Genomic DNA, 10,605 nt, shown 5'->3' on the forward strand with positions numbered 1-10,605 from the left:
TGCGAAATTGGATGGAATTTGGCCTGTGCCCATGCAGCAGGAATAAGGAGACATTGTTCATCTCCATTTAACACTGGCAGAAAAGTACATGTGTTTTTAGGTATCTCATTACAACAAACAAATTGAAGGTTATTCAGTATAGGGCAGAAATAAGTACAGAGGGACTTTTGTATAGACAAAAAGGGAAGATTGGAATGGATCAATATTTATAGGCTGGTGAAAAGAAGGTTAAGTGGCTGAGAACAAAGAACTTGCCAACAGTCTACAAATGGGATAAGAGCAAGAAATAAGAGGAATTCTTTAGACTGTTCTAAGGCAGAAAGGATGAAGAAATTAAAATTTAAGCTGAACACCAAGATAAGACCTCTGATACAGAAATGAACTTGTAAAAGTCTCATAGGGAAGTATTTGAACCTCACTGCTTGAAGACTTGGACACAGTCTAGACTAAATATATTTCTGGGAATAATTCATTTCCATTAGTATCAGGACATGACCTTCTCACCAACCCTATTAATCTACATTGTGTAAGTGCCTTATGAGGCAGCAGCAGGGACTGGGCTGGCAATGCTTGGCTGGGGACAATAAACTCCAAACAAGTGCAGCTCAGACCCATGGCAGGGCCTGGGACAGGTCCCATCTACCAGCTGAGTCCATATAGATCTACATTAGGTGAGTATCCCCCAAAGACTTTGAAACTCATAAGTCATTTGTATTAGAATAGGATCTACAGTAATTAACTTCTTTACCTATAATAACTCCAAAGTGAAATGAGATTTTAAAAATAATGTCTGTCTTTCCTGTTTGGGAGTTTGCAGATTTTGGCTTTCCTTCTGGATTGACTTTTTGATAACTCCATAACTTTCTGTTCTGGTCCTTAGGGATTTTCCTCATGGGAGCACCAAGTGTCTCACTGTCTTTTCCTGGGCTTCAGACAAAGCTCCTGACTGTCATTTTCTCATTCCTCTTTTGCCATGTGTGCCAGTGGGACCATCTTCACCAAACAGGCTCAGTTGCTTCCTCGGGAAGGAGCAGTCTCCCCGTGGGCTAGATGGGTCTGTTGAACTTGGAAACTCTTTTAAGGAATATTCTCAGACTGAAAATGCCCAAATCAAACATTTACTGCTCGTTGCAACCTCCCATAGTACTCATATCCCACCTCTAGTTCAGGCAGGTTCAGATAAAATTAAAAGCCTCCAGACTGGTATCATATGTGAAAGTAGCTGTGACCTCAAATCACAGATAATGCAGATAAAAAATACTAAAAGCTGCACCTGGCACTGACATCTCTGTTGGAAGTCACAGTTAGATGTGTCACCTAAAGATGAATCAAATACAGATTTTCCACAGGAACCTTTGCAACCTAGGAAAAAACATAATGCATGTGGGGGGAGGTTTTTGATGTTTGTGTTCATATGCTGAGACTACATTGCATGTTCACGTTCACATTATTATTAAATTTAGTAAATAACAGTCTATGCAATTATATTCAGAATCATTTGGAATGAGCAGCACAGAGCTGCACAAAAAGAGCACCATCTTCCTGTTGGTTTTGTGTTCTAGGACAGTGGAAGAGACCATTTTCATAGACAGCATCTTTTTAGTTTTCCAGTATGTTTTGCCCTGTAGAAATACCCTCTGGTGTGTTTTGTTGGGGATTTTTTAAATGTCACTGTGGGAGGACAGTGTGTGCCTGGGAGAAAATAATGACTCTTAAGATGATTAACATGTTATTAAACTCTGGGATAATCGCTGTCCTGTCAAGTGTCAGCTCGTGCATTTCCTCAGCCCCATGTGACAGTGCTGGACTGCTCATTGCTTTCTTTGATCTAACGAGAGTACTTTTCATGATCAGCTGCTGAATGTGACCCCTGTGGAACTGCAAACAGCATAAAGAAAACAAAAGTGGGTAAACAATACTAAGTCACCCCAAAAAATAATACAGTTTTTGTACCAGTCGAAGTAAGCCTAAGCTGACTCCTCATGTGGCAACGTATGGGTGGGACTGGTAACAGTGAACAGCTGGGGCATAACAAAGTGTGAACTTTGCAAGAAATACGGATAATTCTGCTTCTCAGACTGGCTGATGAGTCACAGACAAGCACCTGCATGATGAAATGGACCTGTGCCATCTGCTACAAGTGCTTTTGCATTGGCCAAAGGGCTAAGCCCGAGTTTATGCCAGGGCCTTGAGTACATGTCCTAATGGAGTTGAGCTGGATGAGTTCATGGCCTGAGCTTGAGATCAGCTTCACTGCCAGTAACTACTGTGAAGAAAACTAGAAGTGAGGGCCTGCCCCTGCTCTCCCTAGGTAGTTGCTGATAAGTTGAGGGTTTAATATTATTTCCCCCATGATATTCTGCAGCTCTATTGCAGTTGTGTCTGCACTGAGCTCTGGCCTCCAGACTTGAGTCTAGACCCAAACCCACTGGCTGCGTGTCCAGCTGGAGCTGTCTCATCACTGAGGGCCCACTGGGCAACTTCTGACCCTGATCCCTGCTCCCAGCCCTGATCCTGACGCTCCTGTCCTGCTCACCTTCTCTTCCACTCACAGGTGGCCTTTTTCTGCTCTTGCTTTGTCACTGATCTGGTTTTATGCACCTGAGTAACTGTGTTAACTCTGCTTGGTTTGGGGCTTCTAAATAAAACAAGTGGAGGGATGTAATAATTGCTTTGCAAGGTCCATCATGTTGCATGGTCAACAACTGAAATAAATCTTGTAAGTGATGGTGTATTTTACCCCAACAGAGGAGTGAGACCAAAGGCAGATAAAGATACCCTGTGAAGAGGTACACTCAAACTACAGCTCACCTGCTGAGTGACTTTGATTTCTACCACCCTACTGCTGCCTCTTTTCGGCTGTGAGAGCCACTGTACAAAAGAACAGTAGCTTTCTCCACTGAAAAATTCATTTGTTTTGTTTTTTGGGTTTTGCCAGGGAGCCAGCATTTCATCACTGATGTGTCATGCTGCTGTGTGACAGCTTGATGCACCGAGGGACGCTCCCCACTGAAAATGTAAACAATTTATGCTGTGTATTTTTCCACCTAAAGAATCTACAGATTTTTGCTAATAATGGTTTTCTTTTTTCCTGTTACAAAGCAGTGTCTGCATTATTTGCAATTACAGAAGGAGTTTCTGTATTTCCATTCTGGTATCAGTGAAGCTGAACAACTCTTGTACTCTTATCTTACTTTATAATACAATTTTTTTCCAGTGATCATTATTGTAAAGTACAAAGCAATAATATGTTTACTTTGGAAAAAAAAAAAAAAAGGATTAGTATATCAGACTAGTCAGGCTGTTGCTTTCCCCTTTTCTTTCTGGCTTCTAACACAGCTATTAGAGACCAAAATGACTGTTTCATCTCTCAGCTGTGTGAGTGCAATTTCTGAAGTTGAATACAGAGGGTTATGGTCCATTTTAGGTACAGCAAGAACTATTGCTCAGAGCCTGCCATTACATCTCAAAGTTCCACAGCAGCTCTTGTTATGTTTTGATACATTCATTTGGTCTTACCGAAAATATTGTGTATCCTGCTCTACTTCTCCCTATCCTTTCCCTGTCATGTATCCTCCCTTTACACGCTGCTGGTAGAGTGGGGGTTTTTTTGACAGCACTTTGCTGTGACTGGTTTGTCAAAGACTCTCTATAGTTCCTGACCACCTGATCCTGTAAATTATCCTTACAAGAAGGCACTTCTAGCTCTGGGTAGGGAAGGCTTTTCCTTTTATCTTGGCACTCAATGCCAAAATAACCCTCACAGTCTGGGGAAAATCCCTTCCCCTTCTGAAATTTCCAAACCTCTTCTGGATTGCAGGAGCCAGAACTCTCTTTGGATACTGAAATTCATTTAAATTCATCAGTTTTGAAGAAAAACTGTTCCTCATATTTTTCAGATGTACTTTGTGATCACTCCTAACACAAGGCAGGTTTTTCCATCTTTAAAGTGAAGTGCTAAATTTACATTATGAGATTACAAACCAGGTTAGAGAGGTGGAAAAAAAAAATAGCAGGCTGCATCGAGGACCTGAGAATTACCAGTTTTCCTGGCTGCCACTAGAATGTCTCAGAGGCACAATGTCTCAGGTGCGGGGGAGTGGGCAACCAGGCACTTCAACCACATCAGCCTGAAGTGTTACTTTTCAGGACCAACCTTTTCCTGGGCTATTAACCTTCTGCTTAAACTTTAAATTGCACGAATGCTATCTGGTGCTACCCAAGCTTTACAGCGTTTTTGAAAGCGCTACATCATTTCCTTGCAGCTTCTCCACTAAGGAAACATTGTATTGGAGCTTGGATTAACCCTCACTGTCAGTGAAGATACAGATTAGAGCTCGAGTAGCCTGAATTGTGCTTGCGAGGGTTTTGTTGATGCCTTTTTACAGAGAGTATGTTGACATTTCGTACAGATGGAAAAATCTGGATTTCTTTCTCCCACTTACTGCTCTCCTACGCACGTACACACAGTCTCCCATGTATATATTTACCAGCTGTAGGAGGATCAGATCATCACAATTACAAGAGGGGAGTTTTAGACACCAGTGGTTTAGATTTGTATGTTTATTTCTCACTCCCAATCAAATCAGCACAGAGCTACATCTGTAATTAGTTGCAACAGCAAACAATTCCATTTGCATATATAAAAAGTTAATTTCTGCTATGCTAATTATCATCCATTCTTAGGCCAGAATCACAAAGGTATTTAGATGCCCTACTTATGTTTTTTCCTTAGGTACATGCTGTGCTTTTAGCTGCCAATATCTTTAAAAACACAATTTGGTATCAGTGTCGTAAAATGTGCTACAAAAGGGAGGTGCAGGGAATGCATAACTTGTATTTCAGTTGTCTCTGCATTTGATTTCGGACACAGTATTGAAGGTTGTGGTTTCTGGTTTGGTTTGGGGTTTTTTGTAAGAAAGCAGTTCTGGCCTTTGCTGTACTTTTGGCAGAGGTCCCTTTCTCCTGCTCTAAGTCACGGTCATTACCTGCACACATACACATCTTTATTTCACTGTGGTATTTATTTTTTTTCACATTTCAAGCTACCTCCTCCCATTTCTGCTTTAGATTTTCAACAGAGCCTCTATTCCCTGTGATTATATATTTTGTTCAACTGCCTTAATAAGACAAGAATCAAGAGGAAATCAACAGCTGTATATTTCCTATATTCCAGAAGCTCCAGCCAAACCATGTCTGGACTTTGACACTTGATTGCTCTGATTAAATCTTAATTATAGACAGCAGGGAAAGCAAAGAAAGTTTAGTTACCAATTTCTGTCTTTCATGCTTGACCTGAAGCCTGCTGAAGTCAGTGGGAGTCCACAAAGTCTCCTTCCAAAATCCCTCAGAGGCACAAAACTGCCCATTAAACCAGTGGCAGTTGTTTTTGCCTCAGCCTTTGTAGTTTCTTCACTGGGCCAAAAGGCAGACTGGAAGACCAGGCAACAGGTTTTACTTACAGTTTTAAAAAGTTTTATGATAGAAACAGGAAGCTTCTAATAATAAATTACAAACCTAAAGATAATTATTAAATTCAAAGCAGATTTTTTTCCCATGTCTTGTTAATTTACTTGCAAATAAGTTCAGCTTTCTGGATTTAACACTGTGAGGAATTCACCAAATGTTTAAACAAACAAATATCATATCCATACATCAGTTTGGCATTCCACTGTTCCATCTGGCCTCTGCTTTTGGTTGATAGGAAAAATAAACCTGATTTGTTGAGAGACTAATGAATATCTACTTATGGCTGTTACTTACTGGAATTATATCAAACAGATAATTCTGTAATTAACTTCTCTTTCTGTTTCTAGAAGTATTCCTTAATCACTGTATCTCCAAAAAATTCTTATTGAGATAAAAATTAATTGGAAATCATATCACACCAATTCAGCTTATCATTTTTAATGAGAGATACACCTGCTAAAGACAAAAATAATTTTGGTACATTTTATTTGTTTTCAAGGTATGCTCATGCATTAAATTGGAGCAAACATGAATATAATTAATCTGTATTGTGAATTTGTATTGCCAACTGTTTAGCTCTTCATAAGTTAATTAAAGCAGTTTCAACTTTCTAGTTTTAGTGTAGTTTAAATAGTGGAAAATTTAAAAGAAATTAGGAGGCTGCTAATTAGTTTGTGACCATGGTTACATGCCTGGTTCATTGTAAGCCATTGAAAAAACAACTTCTGATTTTTGTACATTGCTATTTAGGCAGTATTTATTGCACATGTTGCACAAATTGAATGTTAGAGCAACTGACCATGAGATACATAAATAAGTAGCTTGTTTTACCTGAAATAGAACTCCAGCTGGTTTAGATCTTCAAAATACTTTTAGGGACTCCTTTGGACAACTTTTGAAAGTTCATGCATGGTATATGACAGTTATAAAGATGCAAATTTCTGGGAAAATAATTTTATACCGAAAATGTGAATATTGCTCTACTACAAATGAGAAACTCAATAACTAAGAGAAGTTGCATGCTTACAGATCTCCTTGGAGTGCTTGCAGCCTTGAGATCAAACATCCACACTGTATTTTGCTACATCCTGGAAATGTAATTTTTGAGCTCTAAGTAGTGATCTATCTGCTGACAGGAAACTTTTGATGCTGCTTTAAGGTGCAATCACTCTAAATCTGGAAAACCAGGATGATTCTCCCTTGCTATAAAGCAGAAGATACTGCCAGTCTGTGGAGTGTTAGAAGCTGGAAAATCCATAAAACCTCACAAAAACCTGTCTGCTCAGCATACCTGCTGCTGAGCCCCCATGTATCACAGGAATTTGCTCTGCAGGCAGGATTTCTAGATGTATTGCAAGCTGTACAGGTGGGTGTGTACATATTGTCTGTGTCATGATTGCTGCTAAGTTGCCTGACTGGGGTTCCTGCCAAATAAGCAAACTCTCATTCAACACAGTCTGTTTTTCATATTTAGGGTAAAAAAATGTCAAGGGCGATGTTTCCTCCAGTAACCTTTTCAATTTCACCTGGAACCTCTAAGTTCTTGTCACTGCTTGCAGGCACAGAACGCTGCACTGGTGCACAAGCTGAACTCCCAGCGTACAAAGGCTCAGCAGTGCCACTGCCTGCAGCCTGACAGAAATCCACAGGACTCCCAGGGGGGTCTCCACTGACATTTCTGAACCATTATTCCTGTTGGACTCCAGCAGGCTCTAACTGTCGATTCAGAGCCCAGGCAGTTCCCACAGTCTGTATATTTATAACATGCAGCTGACTATTCTTTGTCTACATCTTTCTAGAAATCTGAGAAGTGCAAAGGTCCTTGACACCAAAAACAGGTGCTGAGCACACTCCAGGTAAGTTTGTACCACTGAAAGTGTACTCTCTTACAGACCATGCCAAAGCTGGACTGAACAATGAACTCATTACAAAAGGAAATGCTTGAACGGCCATGGCTTGGGTTGCTCCATCACTCAGAGTTTGGGGTTGTCTCCACATTTCCTCCATCATATTTGGTGATCATACCTGCAGATATCTTGTTTTCCTCACAGTAGGGCTATTAAATGGCTAACAGTTATTCTGTGCTGAAGGTCCCTTCATCAGTCTTGAGCTAAAATAATGTCTTGGATATTGGACAGTCTCTTTGCTGCTTCATAAATTAGCAAGTCTAGGCAGCAGGACTGCTTTTGGCAGAATTTTCTATAAGTATAACACAGCTGGAAGTACAACTCTTCATGTTCCTTCTCATTACTACTATTAGCTTCCTCTTTCTTAGCCCAAAGGACATATTTAGTTGAATATTTCACTCCTCTTTGCAAGAGGCTAAAATTTATCTTCAAAGATGTCCAAAATTTACAGAGAATAATACTTTGACATGTATGATCTTGGAGAATCTAATCTTTTTGTCAGTGATAAAATGTGGATCTGGGCTCTGGCACAAAATTCTTTCCTGCAATCAGATTTTCTTGTAAGCTTCACCAGTGATATTGGATACTTGGAAACATTTGAAAAGCAGCTTGACCTTGTTGCATTCAAGCTGTGCTCACTGGATTTAGATGAAAATCTGCTTAGTATTTCATATACCCCCTTTGAAGTTCTATCATGCCTGTTTGGGGTTGTTCGGGGGCAATATCACTGCAAGTTTGACCCTGGGTCCAAAGCCAGGGGGGTGTAAATTCATCATATTTTTACTGTGGGAGCTAAAGGCTGCAGGATGGATTTTGTGAGCTGCCTTTCAGCATGCACCGACCTGAGCTGTCAGAAATCTACACCGAGCGTGCTCAGACACGTCTGGTTTCAAAGTATCCGCATGTTCCTCCTCCAGCAGGGTGAGATGTTGACTTGTATCACTTTCTCCTGCAGAATCAGGACACTCCTGCCCACCCTGTGGTTTAGTCAGCAGATGGGATCAGGCACTACTCATCCAGGCAGTTCCTAAATCAATGGAACAGAGGATTAACAGCATATGGAGCATGCCCCATCCTCAGGCCTGGCATCTCCTGAGCAGTGTATATAGCCCTGGCTTAATTCCAAACTCTTCCATTTATCATTATTCCTGTCTGAACTGTGGTGGATGCTATTCTCTTTTATCAAAAGCATTTCCTATTGGGCAACTGAAGCAAAGCAAGCAAAGAATGAAAAGCAGGAAACTTCCACCACTGAAAATGCAATTGATTTTATTCAAATAAGAAAATATCTGTAAGAAGAATCTGCTGTTGTAGGTGGTTGTGCTTTCACAGCGATTTTTGGCTGCTGTTTTAGGTCCAGAAATTGTAACACACTGGAAGTCTACTCATAATGTCTAATTTCTTGTACACTGTGTGCATGTGTATCTGCATATGAGGCTGGGGAATTGCTTACACAAGCAGAGTTCATGCTTCAAACAACTTTTTTTTTTTAGCTCTTGTATTTGCTAGGCAACACCAATTAACTCTTACTCAAACTACCATTCCCTCAAACAAAACTGCTGCTATTTGCAGTTGTGCCACACTGCTCAGGACACTGCCACAAAACTCATCCAGGAAAGGCTCCTGTTTGCACTGCATCCATCCTTCCTCATCCACCCTTCCCATGTCAACCTGTGTCTAACCACTGTAATGTCTAGAAATTTCCATCTGGTGTATATAGTGTTTCCCCACCATGGTAACCAGCAATCTAAGAGCACACCTGGTTTCATACAGATCAGGAAGACTCTAAATCAAAATCTTGGCAGCTGTTTGGTACATAGTAAGTGTTGCGTCTCCTTTATCTTCTTTTATATTAAAACAGGGGGATGTGAAATGCAACTAAAATATAAATTTGTCCTTCCAGTGTCTTCCCCAAGTCTGCTACACCAGTGATATCCCTACTGGCTTTGAACTGAGCTTCTGAGACCAGAGTCTTTGATATGATCCTTGCCCTCTCAGCCATGCTGCTTCCTAGAGGAGTCCGTGTCCCAGATCTGCTGACAGCCAGATTGCTACTTTTTCTTCAGCATTGTACTGAGGGGAGAAGTGACATTATGTTGTTTGCAGTGGGTTTTCTCCCACACCCACCTCCCTTTTTACAATTAATTATTAAACGCGATGCCAGGGACAAATTATTCTTGGGAGCTGAAAAACTGCGATCCTTCTAATAGGCTTGGATTATTTCCAGCTGGTTTTAAGCACCTTTCTCCATTAGCTGGAGAGGTGATTAGCATGAAGAGCCTCCTGAGTGAAGTGTCTTTTCAGCATCCAAAGTTAGCTCTGGGGAGCAGGGCGGCTGCCCTGGCGCCAGGCCCGCGGCAGCAGCTTGGTTGTGCCCTCAGCCCATCGCCTTCTGCCGCAGGAATCGCCCGTATTCCCTGTTTCAGTAAAGCCAGGATGAGGGAATCGACGTATTCTCTCTTTCCAGGATGTGTCACCTGTGGGCTGTGCCACAGGACCTTGGCCAGGGACAGCGCAAGGAGCAGGGATTAAGAACACTGCAGAGCTGAGCCCCAGCCCTGCACTGCTGCGCTGGCTCATGCTCTCTCCTTTAGTCACAGAATCACGGAACCAGCTGGGTTGGAAAAGATTTCTGAGGTTATCAAGTCCAACCTGTGGTCCAACACCATCTTGTCAATTAGACCATGGAACCAAGTGGCACTTCCAAACTTTCTGAAAACACCTCCAGGAACAGCGATTCCAGCACCTCCCTGGACAGCTCGTTCTGATGTCTAATCATCCTTTCTTATGAAGAAATTCTGCCAAGTCTCCAACCTACACCTCCCCTGGAGCAGTTTGAGGCCGTTTCCCCTTGTCCTGTGGCTGGTTTCCCGGGAGCAGAGCCTCACCTGCCCCCTCCTGTCAGGGAGATGCAGAGTGATAATGTCCCCCCTGAGCCTCCTTTCCTCCAGCTGAGCTCCCGCAGCTCCCTCAGCAGCTCCTCACTGCACTGTGTCCCAGCCCCTTCCCCAGCTCCGCTGGCTTTCCCTGCGCTCCGCTGCCGTAACTCGGGGCCGACACGGCAGCGCCGGCCGAGCCCCAACCGAGAGCCGCCCGCGCTGCTCCAGGGCCGCTCCCTCGGAAGCGAACACGCTCCAGGCAGCGCCCGGAGAACGCGGCATTGCCGCGACTGCAGCTCCTCGAGCGGCCCCGCGACACCCCCGGTTCGGGCCGTGAGAGTGCCGGTTCG

This window comes from Camarhynchus parvulus, chromosome 9 (genome assembly GCF_901933205.1).
Source record: "Camarhynchus parvulus chromosome 9, STF_HiC, whole genome shotgun sequence".
Lineage (NCBI taxonomy): Eukaryota > Metazoa > Chordata > Aves > Passeriformes > Thraupidae > Camarhynchus > Camarhynchus parvulus.